We start from the raw sequence: 27,550 nt of genomic DNA on the forward strand, positions 1-27,550 counted from the left end.
GTTCCAGTGTAAAACGTGCCAAATCAACATGCAGATCCACCTTGGTTCTGCTTTGGTGACCCTGAGTGAAAAAAAACAAGGGAGCAGCCCGAAAGGACTTTAATTTGGAAAGTTTCCTTGGCAAGCGTTTTTTGTGATTGGCTGACTTTTTCTGGAAAATCGATATTTTTGTCTTTTTAAAGTTGACAGCTGTGATATTTAATGTGCAATGAGTTACTGAGTTATTACTTAAGACTCAGTGTTAATACATTTTGTGTCTTGCTGCTCTTTTCATATCCACTGCTCATTAATGAACAGTACATTATGCAGCACTTTGTGTTTTCTCCAGTTTCTGCTTCTTTTCTGGTGCACTGCATTTTAAATTACTCAGTACACTCAGTCTTTTAGGTTATGATTAACAATTTAAGGGGTGGACACCAGTTGAATATGCAAATTAGGTAGGCATGACATGCAATTTTCAAACTGGCCACCAAAAGAAACTGAATGTAAATACATACAGATGATAAACACACTTTATTTGCAAATCATACAGTTTGAACTTGTAAAAATCAACATTTCTCACTAATTGCTATGATTTCCAAATGACATAGGTCTCAGTAACAGTAAAACTGAACAAATTTTACATAATGTGGCCATCGATACCAACGCTGGTATTGATATTGAACAATCCTTGTGTAAAAAGATCGATACTCAAGCTTTTTTTTCTCTCCCACACGCACTGACTGCTGTGCACGCAGATTCATCAAAGTCTACTCTCTGTCTGTAAGAGCAGCACTGCGCTGTGTCACACAACATGGAGCAGCGCACCCTTGTATTGTGGTTTGTCAGCCCTCTACCTCAGGAGATTTTGTTTTAATTTATGTTGAGTGATTTTTTTTAAACAAAAATATTGACTGTGATAATAAAGTATTTTGTTGTCACATACAATGTTTGGCTAAATTCTATCCTAGGTCTTTTGGATCCTTTGGATCTATGAAGCTTAAATAAGAAAAAGTATTGATATTGGCGATACTGGGCCTGTATTTACTTGGTATCAGATCAATACCAAAATTCCCGGTATCGCCCACCTCTAGTTGCCACAACTTTTTACACACGCCAGTTACTGAACGACAGAATGTGTGCTGTGAGAGCCCATCAAACCCTCTCGCGGCAGGTGTCGGCCATATTCCAGGTAACACACACGAACATCCAACATTGTTCGTTTGGCAGTTAGGAAATGTGTGGCAGTTCGCACTATCATCATGAAAACAGTCAGCAGACAATCACTTTCGAGCTGGATGTGAAATCTGTCTAAGTGCCCCCACGAGTGTGGCTTTGCAAACACACAGAGTAACACGTTGGTGTGTGCGCTGAACTGACAGGGGGTGTGTCTGCCCACAGGAGTGGCTGTGAAGATCTGTGGTACTGCATGTCACAGCTGGGGAACACATACCATGTTTGGATGGACATGAACTAACAACTGCCCACTGTGACGCATGTGTCTGCTTGCTGTCATCACATGGACATACATAAAAAAACATATATCGCTGTTGCAATGTGCTGCAAATATAATCTGATATTATATAATATCATATTTTTATTATATAATATTATATTATATAGTATAAATGAAATCAAATCAGACACCACACGCCAAAGCACTGCAGGACATTGCGGTGTCACAGGCTGGTCCAGTGCATGGATGAGCACTGTGTAGATCTCAAAACCGAGGACAAAAGAATCATATTAACAGGGATTGTATACAGTAGATCCAGCAGGGACATCATTCTGCAAGTCCGTGAGTGCGCTATCTACACTTTTGTTACACTTTTGTGACCTTTGATCCTGCTTGCAGATCTTTCATCCTGACCTTTGACTCTTGATTGCTGAACTTTGTCCCTGATTGCTAATTTGCTTTGATCCTCTAATCAGTATCAAAATAATCACTATCAAAGCTCAATGATCAAAGGCAGGGTCTGCATCGAAATCTTGATCTCCAACAACACTGAATGGATTGTTCCTCGGCCCTAAGGTCTTCTGCTCTACCATATTTTATTCATCCATTCATGTGCATTTGAGATATCCTGCTGACAAACAGACACACAGATAATAACCTCTTGGGCAGAGGTAAATAAACTGTATATACATGTGTAATGTTGTTTGCAACATTACATTTTTTTGTGTTTTAAATATACAACACAACTGACTGTCAGCACCAAGGTCAGTTCACTTTAAGAAATTCTTAATAACGTGCATGTGCAATGCTTCTTTGGAAAGCATATATTTAAAATTAATGAACAAATATGTTTGTGAAAAGCCTGGGAATAAACACTCTTAAGGTTGAAGGTTGATCTTTCTCAGGAACCTCGGTCCTGGACTGGTGTGTGCGTTCCAATCAATTGTATTCCTTTGTTGCTGTGTGCTGCCTGCTAGAGTCCACATAGACACTGGTCTTTGCTGTGACAGACCCACTCTCTGGCACCCAGCATGAGCTGAGGCTGGGGCAGATTCCCCCTCCTGCTGTTCCAGAAATGCCAGTGCGTTGAGCTGGCTTGCAGAAAGGAGGGGGAAAGGGGGAAGGACAGGAAGAGGACATGATATCAGTTGAAAAACAAACACAAATGGATAGGAATGAAAAAAAGATGAGGTAATGAGCATGAGGGCAAGAACAAAGTCTTGATGAAAGGATTCCCAGATATGCTTAATTTCATACAAGATATATATTAAAAAAAAAAAAAAAAAAAAAAGATGAGAGTAAAATACCCCACGAACCACATTCCGGTCCTGGGTTTTCTAATTCAGGATCATAATGATGATTCAAAATTTTGGAGAAATAAATCTCAAAGCAATATTCCTGACTCCCTTTATAACATTTGCCCTGTGTATATCCCTCCCTGCCCCCTGCCATGACTTGACATTTCATTCCTCCCAGGAGCAATGTACATAGCCTGCCACCTAGTGTTTGTCTTTCGCGTTGCAGAGAACCTTTATTATGCATGACATTTCCACACTGCTGTTCAAAATAACTGACTCATGCAGTGCCTATGCATGACCTGCTAAAACTCTTCAGACTATACATTGCACAACAGAATACTTGTAAATGAAACAGTAAAATTCAGCCATCCTTAAACTTCAACTATGGCTACAAAGTCAGCTGTAATGTTCTACATCTTTATGTGAATTGTATTTTTTTAAAGCTGCTGTGTCCATGTATTAATGGTGTTGGCTGTCTAATCTGTAATGTGTTTTTTTCAGTTGTAATATTAAATATCAATAATATCAATAATATCAATAATTACATTAATTGCTGTGTAAATTCCTAAGTTGCTTTTAAAGTTCAAAATGTATATACCTGTGCAACATTTACAGTAATTATTTAATTTTATGAGTTGTTGCATGTTTGATAGTAAATGTTATTTTGTACAAATTGATATTATTACAAGATGCTGTAAAAAAAAGAAAAAAAAGAAATGATTTCAGACTAATATGCATTGACTGTTGTCATGTTGTCATTGTTGCATCTTTACTTGTAGTTTGCAGAACTACTGTGCAACTTTCTGTGTGTGCAAAATCTACAGCATCCAACAATGGAACTTTTAAAGGAAAACCAGTGTAATTTTGACATTTTGCATTAATCCATTTTCATAAAATAGACAAAAATGGAACATGTGCAGGTATTTGCAAGAACATTTTCTGAATACATGCAGCATGATTTAGCAGCAGGAGGGTTTGTTTGTGTCTAATATTTGTGTCTTTCCTGTATAGACATCCGTGCATTCATCCTACCAATAGTAGTGCTTAAAAATGATGCTGAATAATGTAGGAGTGGCACCCTGCTTTTTCATTGCATATACAGCACATGATCCATATTGTCTGATAAATGTAAAGCCTTTGTGTTTATGTCAATTCATCTATATTATATGCATGTTGATGTTTCTGCAGATATTTAAAAGTAGGAGAATGTAGAAACTATAAACCCCTAGGTGTTTTGACAGATTTGTTGCTGTAAAGTTGCATTGCATTGTAACAAATAGAACTTGAGGCATGGCGCTTGTTTGAAAATGTTATGTGATTAATAATGATGCAGCCAACAACATCACACAGAATGATGGATGCCTTTAAGGTTCAACCATCAATCTGGTTTTTCCTTTAAAGTGTTGCTTGGGTAAACAGAATAAAGCACTTTAATACACTCAACTTGAGATAACAGTGATGTGTTTGTGTCAAAACTGATTCTCAGAGCCCATGGAATTACTTTAAAAAAACAACAACTTTATTTCTTCTTTGTATTTGTACTTATCTTGAGCTGAAAACAACCTGACAGAAATGTGATATAATATGCCGCAGCTATTTTTTATAGTTGCTTTTCATGAGAAATTGCAGTAGCATATTTCGGTACGGACAAAAAGGGCAGCCACCCAGAGTGGCATTTATGGGGGGGGCAGTGGCACGAGCACTTAAAAAACAAACAAACAAACAAACATCTACACTGTGAAGCGGTTTTCATGTCACTGTGTGTGGAATTGGCAAATTGGCGCCCCCTGCAGCTGCACAGGTGACACTGTGTGCTGAGACGTGCACCAAGTGTGTGAAAGGGGAGGGGATGGTTCACCTCTGGGTTTCTCTAATGCAGGGGTCACCAACCCTGTTCCCGCAGGATACCTGCCCTGCATGTTTTCTAACTCTCCCTGTTCCACTCCCAGGCAATTAACTCTATGAGGTGTGCTCAGCCAATCAAGAGCTGGACAACACCACTTAAAAAAAAAACAAATCAGGTGTGACTTGAGTAGGTAGACGTGGAAAACATGCAGGACAGGTGATCTCCAGGAACAGGGTTGGTGATCCCTGCTCTAATGGAGGTGATTAGTGGGCTAAAGTCAGTTACACTTCAACTTTCTTCCAAATTACACACATCTCATTGATAATATAATATAATAAATACAATTTTGTGTTTTTTTTGGGGGGGGCAGGAGCGCTCAGAGGGGGTCTCGCCGGGGAGTAATTCAGTGTAGAACCGCCACTGAGAAGTTGAATATCATTTTAATGTTCCCCCCGAAATCATGTCAGCAAAAATCTCTCTGGGCAACACCACGCACTCATCACTCATCTTCAGCCGCTTACTCCAATTAAGGGTCGCAGGGGGCTGGAGCCTATCCCAGCAGCCACAGAGCGTGAGGCGGGGTACACCCTGGACAGGATGCCAGTCTGTTATAGGGTCAGGACGATGTGAGTAAATGAAAGATAAAATAGTGCAGAAGAGATCATCATGATAATGTCTTGCAAATTCACTTTTCACAACCTTAGTCATGTTAAAATACTTGTAGAATCAGGCCTTTGAGTACTGTACTCACCTTTAACAATTCTATGAGAAAAATAACTTTCTTCTCACATATTGCTGAAAAGGAAATACGTGGATTATTACATGATATATTATATATATATATATATGTTATTATAAAGGGACTCGTTGTATTGGAGTTCTAAATGAACTCAAACTGGCTTTCCAAAACTTAGAAGTCCATACTCACTCACTCACCTTCAACTGCTTATCCTGGATGGGGTCGTGGGGTAGAAGCATATATTGTCACTGTTGATTAGTATTTCTTGCATTCATTCATTTTCAGCCGCTTATCTGGGTCAGTGTCACTGTGGCAGCAGAGCAAGCAGCTCAGCACACACTTCCTGGTGACACTTTACTTGAAGGTATCGTCATAATAGTGACATGACACTGTCATAACTGTTACATGACGCAGTCATAACTGTTACATGACGCAGTCATAACTGTGTCAAAAACATGTCAATGTCATAAATGTTTATGACTGCTGTCATTAAGAGCCATTCATTTTTTGTAATGACAAACTGCCATTTTTGGGAGTTGTCTTGATGATGACAATATGGCATTAATCAAAGCAGCATGACCAGAAGTTGTCTTTGGCCTTTTTGGTCTTTGGTTGTATGCCAACTTGTCAACTTGTCTAGTACTGACTCTCTTCAGAATGATGTTTGCTGCCATGTCAAGTGATGCATTTCATGACAGCGATGTTGGCACAGACTTCCTCTTCAGTACCAATGGCAAGCTCTTCAACCTTTGCAGACTGCAGTCCAAAACCAAGGTCACGGTGGACACTGTTCATGATGGAGATGGAGAGAAGCATGGACCTCTTTGACTCAGCAACCAAGGTGATGCATCGAACAGAGACTAGCTGCCACCAAGAATACCTACTTTGGCAGCATAGTATCCAAGCTGGCCAACATATATGTTAAGGTCACTTTTCATATCTCTCGAGTTAGTATAACTCTTGGCAGACCTGAAGAAATGTGTGGGCACAATGAGGCCTGAGCCCGAAAACTAAGCTAGAGGTTTACCTTGCAGTTGTTTTGCCTTCATTCTGTGAGACCTGGCCTGTGTACTCTTGCATGCTAAATAGCTTAACTCCTTCCATTTGCATTACCAAAGAAAACCTTTCTATCTGAGTTGGAAGGAATATATCTCAGACACAGAGATTCTTCAGAAATCAGGCATGAAGAGTGTACACTCTAGGCTGAGGAGATCCCAGCTCTGCTGGGCCATGCATATTGTCTGCATGCTAAATAAAGGGCTCCCAAAGAGATTCTTCTACAGAGAGCCGTGTCCGTAGGTTAGAGCAGCTTCTTAGCTCAGTGGAGTTAGATGTTACGGGCACTCCAGATGAGGATAGTGTGGGGCTGGCTAGCGAGCCCTTAGCATCAGCTTAGAAATGCAGGCTGTGGAGGATGGCTTTCGGACTGTGGCTAGGCGGAGGAAGCCCGTAGGGCTTGGTGCCTGGGTGTGGCAGCCCGATCACACTCACCACTGCGAACTGTGAATTGGTTCTCCCCCTTAGATTTGCCTGATGTGAATTTTCTGAGCCCACAAGTGACTTCCACTCCTGTCTCCAGGCCGGAACACCGAACTTTAGTGATAGGGGATTCTATCACCCACAAACATGAAGCACTCAGAGGTCACAAAAATGGACATAGAGAGGACTTGTGACCTTGCCAGAAAGATGTGTCGGCATCGATTAATAGTCTCTGGTCCCCTCCCCTTCTGGGGTACTGAAGAGGCATTTAGCAGGCTGACATTGTTAAATCGGTGGCTGGCGCAGTTTTGTAGACAGCAAGGCTTTAGCTTTATTGATAACTGGCCTTCGTTCTGGGGCTGCCGTGGCTTGCTGATGCCAGACGGCCTCCACCCTACTTGGGAAGGCGCCGCCATCTTGTCTGCAAACATAGATAGAGCTCTACAGGGAGGGTAACATTAGGAATCTACAGCAGGCCATGGAGCAGGTGATTAGAGACCCTGCAAGGCTTATGACAAATGTGGGTGTGGAACCCATTAGCTTAGCGGGGAAATGCAGTGCAGAAAAGACACTATGGTGATAGTGCAGTTTATTTGCCAGGGAGGGAATTTCAACAAGTTGAGACTGTGGCCTGCTTCCATAGTAGTGTCCATAAAAATCATAGAGGGATATGATTTACAAACTTAATACCCATTACTACATTGGATGATGTTGAAATTGAGGATGGCCCAGTGGTTGCCCCAGCAATAGCAAAGACTTTGTGTCTGCTACCTGCAATGCGCGTGGAATGTCTCAAACCTAAACCTACTTCGAGGCATCTTATATATGCTACTCTGGAACCACCCCTGAAACTAAACAGTTCAACTGTCAACCCCACTGAGGTCCTTAGAATGGGTCTCATTAACATAAGATCACTGTCCTCAAAATCATTGTTGATCAATGATCTAATTATTGATCATCACTTAGATATGATTGGGCTATGTGAAACCTGGCTTAAACCTACAGCTGTCCTCCCCTTAAATGAGGCCTGCCCACCAGCATATACATTTACTCACGTCCCTCGTGATGCAAAGCAAGGCGGGGGTGTTGCTCTTATTTATGAATCTAGGTTTAGCTTATTAGGTGTTGGGGGTTACAAATGTAACTCATTTGAGCATCTGATTCTCTGCTCTGCTCAGGATATTGCGCATTGCCAACGTCAGAATAATAAAAATCAATCGTATTACTTTGTTACTGTATATAGGCCTCCTGGCCCATATTCTGAATTCTTAGATGTCCTAACCTGTCAACTAGTGCAGATAGCATTCTGATCATTGGTGACTTTAACGTTCATATATATATATGAATATATATACACTCCTCAACTAAGACTGAACTCTAAGCTAGACTGCCTGATGTCTTAGCTTCACATCTGACAAATACCAAGTCAGCAGACAGACTTGTGGATAGTTTAAACTCAGTCCTCAAAACTACACTTGACATGATTGCACCACCTGTGTTAAAACCGCAGTCCCCCAAATCACAGTCACCTTGGATCAATGATTATCTGCGTGACCTCAAGCATAAAGCAAGAGGTCTAGAATGGAAATGGCATTGTTCAAAATTAGATGTATTCCACCTTGCGTGGCGTGATGCTATCTTAGACTATAAGCATGCATTATTGGCTACAAAGTGGACCTACTACTCTGATTTGATCAACAAAAACAAGCATAACTCAAAGTTCTTGTTCGACACGGTGGCAGCACTTATGCATGGACAACCACCTGTAGTTTGCTCTCCTTTTACAGCACAAGATTTCCTGGATTACTTTGGAAAGAAAATCCCGGCATGCCTTAACCCAGCCACTACACCCTGCTATTGAGGTGGGCACCACTACTGAGGTATTACCTAGATTTACAGAATTTGATAGTATCTCACTAGGCATGCTGACAAAACTCGTAACGTCAACAAAAAGCACAACCTGTTTATTTGATCCAATACCAACAAAATTGTTCAAGGACCTGTGGCCCACTCTTGGGCCGACTGTGCTGGAAATTATTAATCTTTCTCTAACTTCTGGATCTGTTCCTAAATGTTTCAAATCTGCAGTGATTAAATCATTACTTATGCAACCTAATCTTGACCCTAGTGTATTGAAAAACTATCGGCGATATCAAATCTATCATTTTTCTCTAAAATTCTGGAAAAAGTGGTGTCATGGCAGCTCGTAGACTATCTTACTGAGAATAATCTCTTTGAGCCACTGCAGTCTGCTTTTAGAAAATATCATTCCACAGAGACGGCTCTCACTAAAGTGGTGAATGATCTTCTGCTTACAATGGATTCGGACTGTTGTGTGTTGGGGGGTTTGGCTGGACATTTGGGTGTTCTTTTCTTTTCTTTGCTCTCCAGGTGGTATGCAAACTGATTTATTGTCTGTGGAGAAGGTGCTGGCAGAAGAGTCCTTCACCCTCATCAACGTGATGTGCAGCACCTATGGATGGTGCTCACGTGCAACCTTAAAGACTTTCAGCTGAAGCAGATAATGAGATGGCGTTCTACATTTAAGCCATGTGTGATTCAAGCAGAATTGCCGGGAACTCGACCTTGTGATGTTCGTTTGTGAGACGCTGAGGACCGCGCCTGGGTTTGACACATCGTGCCTGTGAAGGAGGATGGGTGAGGGACACATGCTGTCAGCACACATCAGAGGTGATTTGATTGTCTGAATAATTGTTAACAGTAATTTGATATTTTGTTACGCAGTATATGTGAATATTGATGAGAGTTGTGCAGTTTGCTTCTCCCTGCCGTGGCGTGCGGACTGATGATCCTCCACCTGTTGTGAGAAGCTGCTCATTTACATAAAGCTTAAATTCAGACCTGAATGTGTTGCTGATAGTGTGTGCCTTTGAAAGATATTAGTTGTAGCTGCTGACTTACCTCACCTTTTCTATCCTTCGCAGAGTCGGTTTGTCGTGTCCACCTGGGGGGTGTTTGGCGGTGAACGTGGGTCCAGAAGCGCCGGGCTTCAATCCTTTTGGGCGCTGGAGAGCGCGCCGTCCTTCACTCCGCCAGACAGACGCATTTACGTTTGTACACTTTGTATTGCACAGAAGGGGGAAAATAAATTGTTTTGTTATTGGAACCGCTTTCTGGTTGTTTTGGCGCTGGGTTCCGTCAGACGTTGGTCCGCTCCTCAACCCGCGTCGACACATAACAGTAGTTCCCGGCCATTCTAAAATGGACCCAGCGGCAGAGGCGGTTCCATTTGCCGAAAGAGTTCAAGAACACTTGGAGAAAATATGGGAGCAATTATAGCATCTCGCAAACCAAACTAAACAAACAGATGCCCGCGTTATGGAGCTTGCAGTGCAAGCCATTCCGCTTCCTGCTGCTCCAGCTGCGGCACCATCGATACCGGTGCAGATAACTCCGTCACCCAGAGATTCGGCTTCCGAACTGATTATTTGTCGTCCAGAGCCTTATGCGGGAAACATTGAAGCCTGTGCTCCGTTTTTGATGCAATGTTTTCTGGTTTTTGCTTATACCATTGCCCAACGGTTGCTGAATCTCAGGCAGGGGAGGCGGAGTGCGGCGGATTATTCTGTGGATTTCCGAATTTTTTCTGCTCAGTCCGGTTGGAATGCCACAGCATTAAGCGGAGTGTTTGTGGATGGTTTAAATGATTCATTAAAAGACGAGCTAGTAGTCCGTGACGAACCAAACGATTTAGATGAGCTAATATCTTTGGTGATTCGTCTAGATGATCGGATAAAGGAGCGTGGATGCGAGAGAGGGCGGCCATCAGAACGGGTTTTTTCGTCTCGGGGCTTTCCCCGACACAGGTCTGGGCTGCCTCTTCTTCGCCCCACTGAGACTCCTCCGACGGGACCTCTGGCTCCTCTTGCGGATGAGTCCATGCAGCTCGGACGAGCTGAAGTCGCTATATTGCCCCGTCATATAAGCGTCAAGAAAAATAGTGGTGATGTATCTCCAGGTGTTCTGGGACATGCAAAATAATACACACACACACAAAAAAAAAAAAAATGATTTGGGCTGTTTTGTTTTTTCTGTAAGGGGTTATAAATTGTTTGGGGATTCAGAGGCGTTTCTGGTGGAGTGAACGACAGGCGGTTCGAAGCCCGTCTGGACTCACTTAATCGTTGGTTTTTATTATTTGTATTTAGGTATTTTCTGTTTGGGTCTGGGGTCGTTTTGTTTTGTTATTTTTTATTTCCCTACTTCCCTAACCCCAACCTCACTCGCCCCAAGACCGTTCATCTTGTGGGTTATGGGGTGGTGCAGGTTAGTCACACTGAGCGTTCTCAGAAGACCTCTGCACCTGGGGGGGGGGGGGGGGGGGGGGTTGTTAGGGGCGTTTTTTCTGGTTTGGTTAGGGCCCGGTTCCACTCCAGCCTCGGTGGGCCTTTGTACTGTTCGTCATTGGTGTTGCCGGGTGTGGTGCAGCGGGAACATACCTCAGTCGGAGGGGTGGGCCGATCTGTTGCCGTTCGCCATTTCGGTAGTTCCACCCCTCCCGATAGGCTGGGGTATGGTCGGGTTGGGGCACCGGACGTATTTCCGGTTTTCCGCTGCGCCTTGGGGTTGGGGCCGGGTTTGTTTTTCCTGTTCCCTTCCCCGGCTTGATGTTTTGTGCCGTTCGCCAAAATTGAGCCGCCGAAAGGCTCTGGGAGGGATCTGGGGTCTTTCGGGGTGCTGGGGAAGGTAACAGGGTTTATCGGTTGTTTTTATTTGCCCCCGGGGTTGTTTAATGTAGTCCTCCGGGGGTTGGAATTTTGTGTTTTTTTTTTGTTTCCTTCCAGGTTCCACCTCCAGGGTTGATGGGACGGTCCTCTGGGGGGGAATTGGCTTGTGGGGCCGACTAGCCAAGTGTGGCCGGGTCTGGGGTTCCTGGGTTGTGGGGAGGGTGCCTCCTGGGGTTTGATGGTACGGTCCTCTGGGGGGCGCCGTTGCTCCATGTGTACCTGGGGACCTCTGTGGGATTCCGGCTTTGGCTATTCCTCCTGGAACTGGCGGTAAAGGCCTTCTGGGGGGTGTTGAGCTCTGCAAGTCGTTCTGGGGGGGTTGTTTGTTATTTTTCTTTGTGCATTTATGTTTGTATTGTGTTTGTGGGGCTGTGTTGGGTTTTTGCATTTGGGAGTTTTTCTTTTCTTCCCGGGGTGAGATGGGACGGCCCCCTGGGGAGGTTTTGGGTGGGTTTTATGTTTTTCTTGTATGTTGGGTTGTACTAGGGACTGTTTTGGGGTTTTTGTTTGAAGCCAGCCGGCCTTCCAGCTGCGGTGCCCTGTCCTGCTGTCTGCGGTGGACCTTGGGAGCGTTACGCTGTCTGCTTCCTGACGAGGACCCCGGAGGGAAGTGCTGTTCTCGGGCCTGGTCTGTTCGGTCGCCGGGAGGCTTCCCGTTAAAGGGGGGGGGGGGTACTGTTGTGTGTTGGGGGGTTTGGCTGGACATTTGGGTGTTCTTTTCTTTTCTTTGCTCTCCAGGTGGTATGCAAACTGATTTATTGTCTGTGGAGAAGGTGCTGGCAGAAGAGTCCTTCACCCTCATCAACGTGATGTGCAGCACCTGTGGATGGTGCTCACGTGCAACCTTAAAGACTTTCAGCTGAAGCAGATAATGAGATGGCGTTCTGCATTTAAGCCATGTGTGATTCAAGAAGAATTGCCGGGAACTTGACCTTGTGATGTTCGTTTGTGAGACGCTGAGGACCGCGCCTGGGTTTGACACATCGTGCCTGTGAAGGAGGACGGGTGAGGGACACATGCTGTCAGCACACATCAGAGGTGATTTGATTGTCTGAATAATTGTTAATAGTAATTTGGTATTTTGTTACGCAGTATATGTGAATATTGATGAGAGTTGTGCAGCTTGCTTCTCACTGCCGTGGCGTGCGGACTGATGATCCTCCACCTGTTGTGAGAAGCTGCTCATTTACATAAAGCTTAAATTCAGACCTGAATGTGTTGCTGATAGTGTGTGCCTTTGAGGGATATTAATTGTAGCTGCTGACTTACCTCACCTTTTCTATCCTTCGCAGAGTCGGTTTGTCGTGTCCACCTGGGGGGTGTTTGGCGGTGAACGTGGGTCCAGAAGCGCCGGGCTTCGATCCTTCTGGGCGCTGGAGAGCGCGCCGTCCTTCACTCCGCCAGACAGACGCATTTACGTTTGTACACTTTGCATTGCACAGAAGGGGGAAAATAAATTGTTTTGTTATTGGAACCGCTTTCTGGTTGTTTTGGCGCTGGGTTCCGTCAGACGTTGGTCCGCTCCTCAACCCGCGTCGACACATAACACGGACACCACTATGGTTCTGTTGCTGTGACATCTCAGTGCTGCATTTGATACAGTGGATCATCATATTCTACTTGATGGGCTGGAAAATCATTTTGGGATTTCTGGGAGTGCCCTTGAATGGCTGACGTCATAATTGACCAGTCGTTCTCACTGTGTTTTGTACAGTAACTACCTCTAACCTTAATGACATGAAATTTGGGGTTCCACAGGGGTCTGTCTTAGGGCACCTGCTTTTCTCCCTTTATATAGCACCCCTTGGGCACATATTGCGGCGTTTTGGGATTACTTTTCACTGCTGTGCAGATGATACTCACTTATACATGCCAATAACTGCTGGTAATCTCATTCACATAAAATCCTTAGAAGCTTGCCTTGCAGCAGTGATAAGTTGGATGTCTAGAAACTTCCTGCTTTTAAACTCTAAGACTGAAATGATGGTTCTTGGTCCAGTAAGACATCAGCATCAATTTGACCAGTTAACGCTCACCCAAGGCTCGTGTGTCATACATCACACTGACAAAGTGAGGAACCTTGGGGTAATTTTTGGTCCTTCGTTGTCTTTTGGCCTCCACATTAGAAATATTACTAGGACTAGGAAAGTTGTAGGGAGGACGGGAAACTCTTCCCTGCAGTCCATGTATGAACAGTCTGTTCTCAAACAAGCACAGCGAGCTTTGTCAGATCCTTCCCACATCCTCTATCCTGAGTATGAACTCCTACCGTCTGGTAGGCAATACAGAGTCCCTCAGTGCAAATTGAATCGCTTTAAAAACTCATTTGTGCCCACATCAATTAGAGTCTTAAATATGGTTCCTGGAATAGGTAGTAGGATTGTGCGTTAATGACATGGTGGCATTGTTATTTTAGTGTTATTTATTCACTGTTAGTGTTGTGTGGGCCGCTGAAGAGGAGGTACTGCTGGCCCACCACCACCAGAGGGCGCCCTGCTTGGAGTGCGGGCTCCAAGCACTAGAGGGCGCCAGACCCAGAAGAAGTGACAGCTGTCACTCATCCTCTGCACCAGCTGTCACTCGTTCATCATCACCACCATAAAAGCCGGACTGCAACTCCACCTCCCCGCCGAGAAATCGACTACCATTACCAAGGTAATTTCTCTGCTGACTAACACTGTGTGTGTAATAACTTGAACTTCTATTGCAGCCGTTTTCCTGGAGTGTTGCCTTATCTAGTGGATTGGCGTTTGGTGTGACAGCGACGGCTTCGCCTCACACCCCATCTCAGATAAGTGGTTGACCAGGAGCTGCACGAGTGTGTGTGATTTGGAGGTGGAAGTGCTCCCTCCTAACTGTGTTCAGACTGAGAATTACTGAGTGTGCGGACTCACACTCACTCATCATATTTCTGCTTTCTGCCAGCAGTACCAGGGTCGACAGCCGAAGACAGAGGCCACCTGGGGATTCGGGACTTGGCGGCTCCGGTGTTCTTCAGACCGTTGGTGGTGGAAGCCGTGTGGGACGCGGCTTCTCTCTCGTCGGGGGTCTCCTATCTTCGAGCCTGCCCACACGTCACCTGGAGTTACATTAACTGTGCAAATTACTGTACGTTTCGTTGTGTATTATCACAACATTAAATTGTTACCTTTTTGGCTTATTCATTGTCCGTTCATTTGCGCCCCCTGTTGTGGGTCCGTGCTACGACACCTTCCCAACAGTTAGTATTTTCCTTAACCATATGTGGGAGATGGCTGTGCAATAGGGGTATGCGTTTTTAGGGATATGTGCAATATGCATGAATTATTTATGTGAGACTGCTGTGTAATATGGGTATGTGCAATTTGGATATGTGTATTAGGGATGTGCAATATGTATGATTGATGTGTGTATTAAGTTATGTAATATGTATGAATCATGTAATTATGTCATGGCAGTAATAACTTGAACTTCTATTGCAGCCGTTTTCCTGGAGTGTTGCCTTATCTAGAGGATTGGCGTTTGGTGTGACAGCGACGGCTTCGCCTCACACCCCATCTCAGATAAGTGGTTGACCAGGAGCTGCACGAGTGTGTGTGATTTGGAGGTGGAGGTGCTCCCTCCTAACTGTGTTCGGACTGAGAATTACTGAGTGTGCGGACTCACACTCAATCATCATATTTCTGCTTTCTGCCAGCAGTACCAGGGTCGACAGCCGAAGACACCTGGAGTTACATTAACTGTGCAAATTACTGTACGTTTCGTTGTGTATTATCACAACATTAACATTAAATTGTTACCTTTTTGGCTTATTCATTGTCCGGTCATTTGCGCCCCCTGTTGTGGGTCCGTGCTACGACACCTTCCCAACAGGATTTCTCGGCCATCGTCATGGATCCCGAGGGGCGTCAACCCGAGCTTGAACGGCCAATGGAAGAGCCAGGAGCGCAGGCGTCAGCGGGAGGCGTGTTGAGTGAGCTGCAGCAGATCTTAACCGCCTTCACGGCTCGGTTAGATTTAGTGACTGAGCAGAATGTCCTCCTTAATCGGAGGGTGGAGGCTCTCACTGCCAGGGTGGAAGCGTGCGATCAGGGCGCTGCTGCAGCCACTCCTCTGGCTGGTCCTGGGCCTGTATCAAACGTTCCACTGGTCGTTCAACGAACCCCCCCACCGTCCCCTGAAGCATACATAAGCCCTCCGGAACCATACGGGGGCTGTGTCGAGACGTGCGCAGACTTCCTCATGCAGTGTTCGCTCGTCTTTTCACAGCGCCCTGTCATGTACGCATCAGACGCTAGCCGGGTGGCTTATGTCATTAATCTGCTTCGAGGAGAGGCACGCGCCTGGGCTACGGCGCTTTGGGAGCAGAATTCACGGCTCCTAACGTCTTATACTGGGTTTGTACGGGAGTTCAAACAAGTGTTTGATCATCCCAACAGAGGCGAGACCGCTTCGAACGTGGTGCTGTCGATGAGACAGGGGCGCCGTAGTGCAGCCGAGTATGCAGTCGACTTCCGCATCGCGGCAGCGAGGTCCGGCTGGAATAACGTTGCGCTCCGCGCCACCTTTGTAAATGGACTGTCCCCGGTCCTTAAGGAGCACCTACTGGCTAAGGAGGAACCGCGGGATTTTGACGGGCTTGTCGATTTAGTTATACGCTTAGACAACTGTTTAAACGAGCATCGTCGGGAGCAGGCCGGGGTGCGTGACCGGGCACGAACCGTCCCTCCCCCTTCCGGTTCCGACAATCAATCAATCAATCAATTATTTTTTTTATATAGCGCCAAATCACAACAAACAGTTGCCCCAAGGCGCTTTATATTGTAAGGCAAGGCCATACAATAATTATGTAAAACCCCAACGGTCAAAACGACCCCCTGTGAGCAAGCACTTGGCTACAGTGGGAAGGAAAAACTCCCTTTTAACAGGAAGAAACCTCCAGCAGAACCAGGCTCAGGGAGGGGCAGTCTTCTGCTGGGACTGGTTGGGGCTGAGGGAGAGAACCAGGAAAAAGACATGCTGTGGAGGGGAGCAGAGATCGATCACTAATGATTAAATGCAGAGTGGTGCATACAGAGCAAAAAGAGAAAGAAACAGTGCATCATGGGAACCCCCCAGCAGTCTACGCCTATAGCAGCATAACTAAGGGATGGTTCAGGGTCACCTGATCCAGCCCTAACTATAAGCTTTAGCAAAAAGGAAAGTTTTAAGCCTAATCTTAAAAGTAGAGAGGGTGTCTGTCTCCCTGATCTGAATTGGGAGCTGGTTCCACAGGAGAGGAGCCTGAAAGCTGAAGGCTCTGCCTCCCATTCTACTCTTACAAACCCTAGGAACTACAAGTAAGCCTGCAGTCTGAAAGCGAAGCGCTCTATTGGGGTGATATGGTACTACGAGGTCCCTAAGATAAGATGGGACCTGATTATTCAAAACCTTATAAGTAAGAAGAAGAATTTTAAATTCTATTCTAGAATTAACAGGAAGCCAATGAAGAGAGGCCAATATGGGTGAGATATGCTCTCTCCTTCTAGTCCCCGTCAGTACTCTAGCTGCAGCATTTTGAATTAACTGAAGGCTTTTTAGGGAACTTTTAGGACAACCTGATAATAATGAATTACAATAGTCCAGCCTAGAGGAAATAAATGCATGAATTAGTTTTTCAGCATCACTCTGAGACAAGACCTTTCTGATTTTAGAGATATTGCGTAAATGCAAAAAAGCAGTCCTACATATTTGTTTAATATGCGCTTTGAATGACATATCCTGATGACTCCAAGATTTCTCACAGTATTACTAGAGGTCAGGGTAATGCCATCCAGAGTAAGGATCTGGTTAGACACCATGTTTCTAAGATTTGTGGGGCCAAGTACAATAACTTCAGTTTTATCTGAGTTTAAAAGCAGGAAATTAGAGGTCATCCATGGCTTTATGTCTGTAAGACAATCCTGCAGTTTAGCTAATTGGTGTGTGTCCTCTGGCTTCATGGATAGATAAAGCTGGGTATCATCTGCGTAACAATGAAAATTTAAGCAATACCGTCTAATAATACTGCCTAAGGGAAGCATGTATAAAGTGAATAAAATTGGTCCTAGCACAGAACCTTGTGGAACTCCATAATTAACTTTAGTCTGTGAAGAAGATTCCCCATTTACATGAACAAATTGTAATCTATTAGACAAATATGATTCAAACCACCGCAGCGCAGTGCCTTTAATACCTATGGCATGCTCTAATCTCTGTAATAAAATTTTATGGTCAACAGTATCAAAAGCAGCACTGAGGTCTAACAGAACAAGCACAGAGATGAGTCCACTGTCCGAGGCCATAAAAAGATCATTTGTAACCTTCACTAATGCTGTTTCTGTACTATGATGAATTCTAAAACCTGACTGAAACTCTTCAATTAGACCATTCCTCTGCAGATGATCAGTTAGCTGTTTTACAACTACCCTTTCAAGAATTTTTGAGAGAAAAGGAAGGTTGGAGATTGGCCTATAATTAGCTAAGATAGCTGGGTCAAGTGATGGTTTAATTACTGCCACCTTAAAAGCCTGTGGTACATAGCCAACTAACAAAGATAGATTGATCATATTTAAGATCGAAGCATTAAATAATGGTAGGGCTTCCATGAGCAGCCTGGTAGGAATGGGGTCTAATAAACATGTTGATGGTTTGGATGAAGTAACTAATGAAAATAACTCAGACAGAACAATCGGAGAGAAAGAGTCTAACCAAATACCGGCATCACTGAAAGCAGCCAAAGATAACGATACGTCTTTGGGATGGTTATGAGTCATTTTTTCTCTAATAGTTAAAATTTTGTTAGCAAAGAAAGTCATGAAGTCATTACTAGTTAAAGTTAATGGAATACTCAGCTCAATAGAGCTCTGACTCTTTGTCAGCCTGGCTACAGTGCTGAAAAGAAACCTGGGGTTGTTCTTATTTTCTTCAATTAGTGATGAGTAGAAAGATGTCCTAGCTTTACGGAGGGCTTTTTTATAGAGCAACAGACTCTTTTTCCAGGCTAAGTGAAGATCTTATAAATTAGTGAGACGCCATTTCCTCTCCAACTTACGGGTTATCTGCTTTAAGCTACGAGTTTGTGAGTTATACCACGGAGTCAGGCACTTCTGATTTAAAGCTCTCTTTTTTAGAGGAGCTACAGCATCCAAAGTTGTCTTCAATGAGGATGTAAAACTATTGACGAGATACTCTATCTCACTTACAGAGTTTAGGTAGCTACTCTGCACTGTGTTGGTATATGGCATTAGAGAACATAAAGAAGGAATCATATCCTTAAACCTAGTTACAGTGCTTTCTGAAAGACTTCTAGTGTAATGAAACTTATTCCCCACTGCTGGGTAGTCCATCAGAGTAAATGTAAATGTTATTAAGAAATGATCAGACAGAAGGGAGTTTTCAGGGAATACTGTTAAGTCTGCTATTTCCATACCATAAGTCAGAACAAGATCTAAGATATGATTAAAGTGGTGGGTGGACTCATTTACTTTTTGAGCAAAGCCAATAGAGTCTAATAATAGATTAAATGCAGTGTTAAGGCTGTCATTCTCAGCATCTGTGTGGATGTTAAAATCGCCCACTATAATTATCTTATCTGAGCTAAGCACTAAGTCAGACAAAAGGTCTGAAAATTCACAGAGAAACTCACAGTAACGACCAGGTGGATGATAAATAATAACAAATAAAACTGGTTTTTGGGACTTCCAATTTGGATGGACAAGACTAAGAGTCAAGCTTTCAAATGAATTAAAGCTCTGTCTGGGTTTTTGATTAATTAATAAGCTGGAATGGAAGATTGCTGCTAATCCTCCGCCCCGGCCCGTGCTATGAGCATTCTGACAGTTAGTGTGACTCAGGGGTGTTGACTCATTTAAACTAACATATTCATCCTGCTGTAACCAGGTTTCTGTAAGGCAGAATAAATCAATATGTTGATCAATTATTACATCATTTACCAACAGGGACTTAGAAGAGAGAGACCTAATGTTTAATAGACCACATTTAACTGTTTTAGTCTGTGGTGCAGTTGAAGGTGCTATATTATTTTTTCTTTTTGAATTTTTATGCTTAAATAGATTTTTGCTGGTTATTGGTGGTCTGGGAGCAGGCACCGTCTCTACGGGGATGGGGTAATGAGGGGATGGCAGGGGGAGAGAAGCTGCAGAGAGGTGTGTAAGACTACAACTCTGCTTCCTGGTCCCAACCCTGGATAGTCACGGTTTGGAGGATTTAAGAAAATTGGCCAGATTTCTAGAAATGAGAGCTGCTCCATCCAAAGTGGGATGGATGCCGTCTCTCCTAACAAGACCAGGTTTTCCCCAGAAGGTTTGCCAATTATCTATGAAGCCCACCTCATTTTTTGGACACCACTCAGACAGCCAGCAATTCAAGGAGAACATGCGGCTAAACATGTCACTCCCGGTCCGACTGGGGAGGGGCCCAGAGAAAACTAGAGTCCGACATTGTTTTTGCAAAGTTACACACCGATTCAATGTTAATTTTAGTGACCTCCGATTGGCGTAACCGGGTGTCATTACTGCCAACGTGAATTACAATCTTACCAAATTTACGCTTAGCCTTAGCCAGCAGTTTCAAATTTCCTTCAATGTCGCCTGCTCTGGCCCCCGGAAGACAATTGACTATGGTTGCTGGTGTCGCTAACTTCACATTTCGCAAAACAGAGTCGCCAATAACCAGACTTTGATCCTCGGCGGGTGTGTCGTCGAGTGGGGAAAACGGTTAGAGATGTGAACGGGTTGGCGGTGTACACAGGGCTTCTGTTTAGGGCTACGCTTCCTCCTCACAGTCACCCAGTCAGCCTGCTTTCCCGGCTGCTCGGGATCTGCCAGGGGGTAACTAACGGTGGCTAAGCTACCTTGGTCCGCACCGACTACAGGGGCCTGGCTAGCTGTAGAATTTTCCACGGTGCGGAGCCGAGTCTCCAATTCGCCCAGCCTGGCCTCCAAAGCTATGAATAAGCTACACTTATTACAAGTACCGTTACTGCTAAAGGAGGCCGAGGAATAACTAAACATTTCACACCCAGAGCAGAAAAGTGCGGGAGAGACAGGAGAAGCCGCCATGCTAAATCGGCTAAGAGCTAGTAGCTATGCTAAGCTAGCGGATTCCTAAAAACACGCAAAGTGAATAATGTGTAAACAATTTAGAGGTGATTCAGCAGAGGGAGTGCTTTAGTTAAGGCACGTAAAGATTACACTGGGAAACAAATCGTAATCTAGATAACTAGATCAATCTAACTGCACAGATTAAACAGCTAACAGATACAGAAAAACACTGCTGTGCTCCGGAACAGGAAGTGATACAATACCGCAGTGAGAGCCAACCACCAATAGAGGCAAGCAAGCAAGAAGGGTGACGTCGTCCCCACGCTTCACTGCCAGAGAGCTCCGTGTGGCTACAGCTCCCCCTGCTGAGGAGGCTATGGACACGAGCAGGGCCAAAGTAAAAACAAATGTCAGACAAAGGAGGCTGGCCCGCGGGGAGTGTTTTGTCTGCGGCTCTTGCGAGCACATGCAGAAGGACTGCCCTAAACGGTCAAACTACAACGCCCGTCCTTAGAAACTGGGCTAAGGGTGGGCCATAACACACACGCGGGAAAACCCCGCAAATCTGCACGAATCCCAGTAACAATCCTTTGTGGGGATTTAACCCTTCACGCCCCAGCACTGGTAGACACGGGGTCTGAAGGGAATCTGCTGGACAGCAGATGGGTAAAGGAAGTAGGGCTCCCTCTGGTGGCTCTGCCGGCACCATTGCAGGTGCAAGCACTACGATGGCACCCTGCTTCCATTAATCACACATCAGACACAACCAGTGACTTTGGTTGTTTAGGATCCTCGGTTCCTCCCGGCACTACGGCTAATGAGGAGGTCAAAGTTCCCCCCAATCTATCGGCGGTGCCAAAGGAGTACCATGATCTTGCTGACGTTTTCAGCAAAGATCTGGCGCTCCACTCTCCCCCCGCACGACCGTATGATTGTGCCATCGATTTGGTCCCGGGCGCTGAGTACCCGTCCAGTAGGTTGTAAAACCTCTCACGTCCGGAACGCGAATCAATGGAGACCTACATCCGGGACTCCTTAGCTGCCGGGCTGATCCGGAACTCCACCTCCTCGATGGGTGCTGGTTTTCTTTTTTGTGGGTAAAAAAAGACGGCGGACTCCGTCCATGCATTGATTACAGAGGGGCTGAAGAGATCACGGTTCGCAACCGATACCACGTTACCTCTGTTGGATTCAGTGTTCACGCCCCTGCATGGAGCCCAAATTTTCACTAAATTGGATCTTAGAACAGCGTCTACCACCTGGTTCGGATCCGGAAGGGAGACGAATGGAAGACGGCATTCAAACACCAGTTAGGTCATTTTTGAGTACCTGGTCATGCAGTTTGGCCTCACTAATGCCCACGCGACGTTCCAAGCTTGGTAAATGATGTCTTGCGGGACTTCCTGCATCGGTTCGTCTTCGTATATCTGGACGATATACTCATCTTTTCCCCGGACCCTGAGACCCATGTCCAACATGTACGTCAGGTCCTACAGTGGTTGTTGGAGAACCAGCTGTTTGTGAAGGGTGAGAAGTGCGAGTTCCACCGCACTTCTTTGTCCTTCCTGGGGTTCATCATCTCCTCCAACTCCGTCGCCCCTGATCCGGCTAAGGTTGCGGCGGTGAGAGATTGGCCCCAACCAACAAGCCACAGGAAACTACAGCAGTTCCTAGGCTTTGCAATTTCTACAGGAGGTTCATTAAAGGTTACAGTCAGGTAGTTAGCCCCCTGACTGCCCTGACCTCCACCAAGGTCCCCTTCGCCTGGTCGGATCGGTGCGAAGCCGCGTTCCAGGAGTTGAAACGCCGGTTCTCAACTGCACCAGTTCTGGTGCAGCCTGATCCTGATCACCAGTACATAGTAGAAGTGGCGCCTCTGACTCAGGGATAGGAGCCGTGCTGTCCCAGCAGCGTGTGAGGCTGATAAAGTCCTCCATCCTTGTGCCTTTTATTCCCGCAGGTTGACCCCAGTCTGAACGGAACTATGACGTCGGCAATCGGGAACTCCTCACGGTTGAAGGAGGGCTCTTGAAGAGTGGAGTACACCTGCGGAGGGTGGCATCGTTGCCCCTTCACGGTTTTCACAGACCATCGGAACCTGGAGTACATCCGGACCGCCAAGCGACTGAACCCCAGGCAAGCCCTTCTGGTCTCTGTTCTTTGAACGCTTTGACTTCCGGATCACGTACCGAAAAAAAAATCAGATGCATTGTCCCGGGTGCATGAAGAAGAAGCCCAAAGCGGGGCTGTCGAACCACACTGAGACCATCATCCCCGAGTCCACTGTCGTGGCCACCCTCACCTGGGACGTGGAGAAGACCGTCCGGGATGGCCCTGACAAGGAGCCCGGACCGGGGACTGGCCCCACGAACAGACTGTACGTCCCACCAGAGGCAAGAGCTGCCGTATTGGACTTCTGTCACGGGTCCAAGCTCTCTTGTCATCCCGGAGTGCGTAGGACCGTGTCAGTAGTCCAGCAGCGCTTCTGGTGGGCGTCCCTGGAAAACGACGTCCTGGACTATGTCCCGGCCTGTACCATCTGCGCCAGGGGCAAGGCAGATCATCGGAGGACAAGGGGACTCCTCCAACCCCTGCCAGTGCCTCATCGCCCTGGTCTCACATCGGCCTGGACTTCATCAGGGCCTCCCGCCGTCCCAGGGCAAACACCGTGATCTCTCACGATTAGTGGACCGGTTCTCCAAGGCAGTCCACTTCGTGGCCCCTCTGAAGCTCACCAAAGTCCCAGGGACGGCAGACCTCTGGTCCACCACGTCATGCGGCTGCATGGGATACCATCGGACATCATTTTCAGATCGTGGTCCCCAGTTCTCTTCAACAGGTGTGGAAGAGTTTCTGCAAGGAGCTGGGGGCCACCGTGAGTCTCTCGTCTCCCGGGTACCACCCCCAGACAAACGGCCAGGCAGAGCGGGATAACCAGGAGCTGGAGCAGGCCCTTCGATGTGTCACCTCGCGCATCCGGCGGCCTGGAGTATCACCATCTGGGCTGGATCGCGTATGCCCACAACAGCCAAGTTTCGTCTGCTACCGGCCTCTCCCCTTTTGAGGCATGTTTTGGGGTACCAGCCCCCATGTTCCGCTGGTGGAGGGAGAGGTCGGTGTGCACTCGGTCCAGGCCCACCTCAGGAGGTGCCGCGGGTGTGGCGGGCTGCCCGCTCTGCCCTGTAAAGGCCGGATTAGGGCTAAGGCCCATGTGGGACCGCCGGCGTTCCCCGACCACCACATACCAGCCGGGCAGGAGGTGTGGCTCTCAACCAAGGAATACCTTTGTGTGTCGATTCCCCAAAGCTGAAAGACAGATTCATGGACCTTTCAAAATCCTCAAGATCATCAACCCGGCCGCAGTGAAGCTTCAACTCCCGGCTTCACTGCGGATTCACCCTGTCTTTCATGTTTCCCGTCTCAAACCACACCACACCTCGCAACTCTGTACTCGGGACCTACCGCCGCCTCCTGCCCGGTCATTGACGGGGAGCCTGCCCTGGACAGTCCCGCAGGCTCCTGGACGTCCGTCATAAGGGCCGGGGTTTCCAATATCTGGTGGACTGGGAGGGGTATGGACCTGAAGCACGCTCCTGGGTGAAGAGGAGCTCATCCTGGGACCGGCCCTCCTGGCGAGTTCTACGCAAGACATCCGGACAAACCTGGTTGGACGCCAGGAGGAGCCCGTTGAGGGGGGGGTCCTCGTTGTGGGGCCGCTGAAAGAGGAGGTACTGCTGGCCCAACCACCCAAGAGGGCGCCCTGCTTGGAGTGCGGGCTCCAAGCACGAGAGGGCGCCAGACCAGAAGAAGTGACAGCGTCACTCATCCTCTGCACCAGCTGTCACTCGGTATCCATCACCACCATAAAAGCCGGACTGCAACTCCACCTCCCCGCCGAGAAATCGACTCACCATACCAAAGGTAATTTCTCTGCTGACTAACACTGTGTGTAATAACTTGAACTTCTATTGCAGCCGTTTTCCTGGAGTGTTGCCTTATCTAGAGGATTGGCGTTTGGTGTGACAGCGACGGCTTCGCCTCACAACCCATCTCAGATAAGTGGTGACCAGGAGCTGCCGAGTGTGTGTGATTTGGAGGTGCAGGTGCTCCCTCCTAACTGTGTTCAGACTGAGAATTACTGAGTGTGCGGACTCACACTCACTCAATATTTTCTGCTTTCTGCCAGCAAGTACCAGGGTCGACAGCCGAAGACAGAGGCCACCTGGGGATTCGGGGACTTGGCGGGCTCCGGTTGTTCTTCAGGACCGTTGGTGGTGTAAGCCGTGTGGGACGCGGCTTCTCTCTCGTCGGGGGTCTCCTATCTTCGAGCCTGCCCACACGTCACCTGAGTTACATTAACTGTGCAATTACTGTACGTTTCGTTGTGTATTATCACAACATTAAATTGTTACCTTTTTGGCTATTCATTGTCCGTTCATTTGCACCCCCTGTTGTGGGTCCCGTGCTACGGACACCTTCCCAACAGTTAGTATTTTCCTTAACATATGTGGGAGATGGCTGTGCAATAGGGGTATGCGTTTTTTAGGGATATGTGCAACTATGCATGAATTATTTATGTGAGAACTGCTGTGTAATATGGTATGTGCAATTTGGATATGTGTATTAGGGATGTGCAATATGTATGATTGATGTGTGTATTAAGTTATGTAATATGTATGAATCATGTAATTATGTCATGGCAGTTTTACTTTTTACTTGTGCAGCTCTCGGAGTCCAAGACAAATTTCCCGGAAGGGACAATAAAGTGTATCGTATCGTATCGTATCGTATCGACTGCTTTCTTCCACCTGCGAAATATAGCGAAGATTCGTCCCATCCTGTCTATGGCTGATGCTGAGACCCTGATCGATACATTTATCTCTTCTTAATTGGACTACTGCAATATTCTATTTTCTGGTTTACCGCAGTATAGCATTAGGGGTCTCCAATTGGTTCAAATGCTGCAGCCCGACTTTTGACACGAAGCAGAAAGTACACCACATTACACCCATTTTGGCATTTCTTCACTGGCTTCCTGTCCCAGTGAGATCAGATTTTAAGGTTCTGGTACTAACCTATAAAATTATTCATGGACTGGCACCTCCCTACCTAGCTGACCTAATTAAACCTTACGTACCGGCCCGGGCTTTACATTCTCAGGGTGCAGGACTACTTTGTGTCCCTAAGGTGAATAAGAAGTTTGCGGGTCACAGAGCTTTCTCTTATCATGCCCCTGTTCTGTGGAATGATCTCCCTGCGTCAATAAAACAGTCAGATTCTGTGGAGATTTTCAAGTCCAGACTTAAGACGCACTTATTTTTCCTTTCATATGGCTAGCATACTGGTACAGTTTTGTTTTACGCTTTTTACTCTTTTAAATCATTTTATTAGTAATTGGAGCAAACTGCGGCCTCAACTTTAGCTAAATTCTGGGTCTTTTATTGAAGTTTAGGGCTAGTGGCCGGGGATCACCTTAGTATGTCTTCTGTTTTTCTTGTTATTTAATGCTGGCAAATTATACAGTAACTTTTGTCTTTCTGATGCTGATTCTGTTTTTTCTCTCCATCCAGAGATGGGAGTTGTATTTGTGTTGGTGACCCTCCTGTCCTGTGCGCCAACAGCATTTCTTGTACATTCATCCGTGAATTGTTCTGTGAATTGTTTCTGTAATTTATGTTTGTAGCATGGCCCAAGCAGAGGGTCACCCCTTTGAGACTGGTCTGCTTGAGGTTTCTTCCTCAGAGGGAGTTTTTTCTTACCACTGTTGCTCTGGGGGTTGGTAAGGTTAGACCTTACCTGTGTGAAGCGCTTTGAGGTAAATCTGTTGTGATTTGGCGCTATATAAATGAAAATATATTGAAATTGAAATTGAGAGCTGATCACTGGTAAGCATTTGGTTAGAGGCCAGAACAAATGTTTTAAAGACTCCCTTAAGGTATCTCTCAAGTGCTGTGGCATAAACCCTGGCACTTGGGAACAACTAGAATGCTCAGCTAGGTGTGATGCAATCCACAAAGGTGTCACAGTCTTTGTGAGGGAAAGAATAAGCATTGCCATCTAGAAAAGACCAAATAGATAAAGAGAAGCAATTTTACCAACCCCCTACTGCTCCAGATACTTTACGTACCTGTCCACATTGTCACTGTACATTTCATGCTTGGATTGACCTCATCAGCCATCTGCAGACTCACACTTCATGAAGTCATGCTCATCTCCGTCTACAAAGGAGAAAACACACACACAAGATTATCTTTGGTACATAAAGAATATAACGCAATGCTAAAATACCCTTGGCCATATGAGCATAAGAATAGGAAACATAATGTGACCATCTCTGAACATGTCCAAGGTCTGTGTACCAAGAATGTTCCCTGTGAATTTGAAGACCCTGACAGTAATAGAACTGGACTTATGAGGGCACAGACAGATAGACAGATGGTCGGACGGATGGACAGACGGACACAAGGCCTTCACAGTTCCCGATGGCCATATTTTGGCTTTGGGTAAAAATGACTGAATCCTATCTTACATTAACTTATATGACTTTGCATGTGAAATTAATTTAGGTCTCTGAAGTCTTAGTGGATTTCAAGCTCAGTTGCAGCCCACTGTGTCATAATTTATAAAGCAGTGCTTTGTGGCATCTCACAAATACAAATATACGTATATATATATTTTGATTTGGGGTTGCAATAGTCATTACTAATGTTCCCGAAAATTGAGAGGCAGTACATAGTTATGCAGAGGATCAAATAAAATGTCTGTGGGTGGTCGTAACTGCAGGTTGCATTCCAAAACTGTTTCTCATGGTGTAAAAGTTAAGTTCATAAAGAGAACTATGGTGTCGTCAGACAATCACAATGCTTCAGTTTAAATTTGATTCAGTTGCCTCATGTCAAATATGCATATGCAACAATTTAAAAATGACAGCATCTTAATGTTG

At 45.8% G+C, this 27,550-nt stretch overlaps 1 long non-coding RNA gene across 1 annotated transcript; it reads right to left on the bottom strand.

Annotated features, from left to right (window-relative positions):
- Nucleotides 1–407: 407 nt before the first annotated feature.
- LOC117512203 lies at nt 408–25,614 on the bottom strand. Its single transcript, XR_004561240.1, has 3 exons — nt 25,604–25,614; nt 8,821–8,824; nt 408–608 (listed from the first exon to the last, which is right to left on the bottom strand). It is a non-coding gene; the product is annotated as an uncharacterized LOC117512203 (long non-coding RNA).
- Between the last annotated feature and the right edge of the window lie 1,936 nt (nt 25,615–27,550).

Source organism: Thalassophryne amazonica, chromosome 6, assembly GCF_902500255.1.
Source record: "Thalassophryne amazonica chromosome 6, fThaAma1.1, whole genome shotgun sequence".
Taxonomy (NCBI): domain Eukaryota; kingdom Metazoa; phylum Chordata; class Actinopteri; order Batrachoidiformes; family Batrachoididae; genus Thalassophryne; species Thalassophryne amazonica.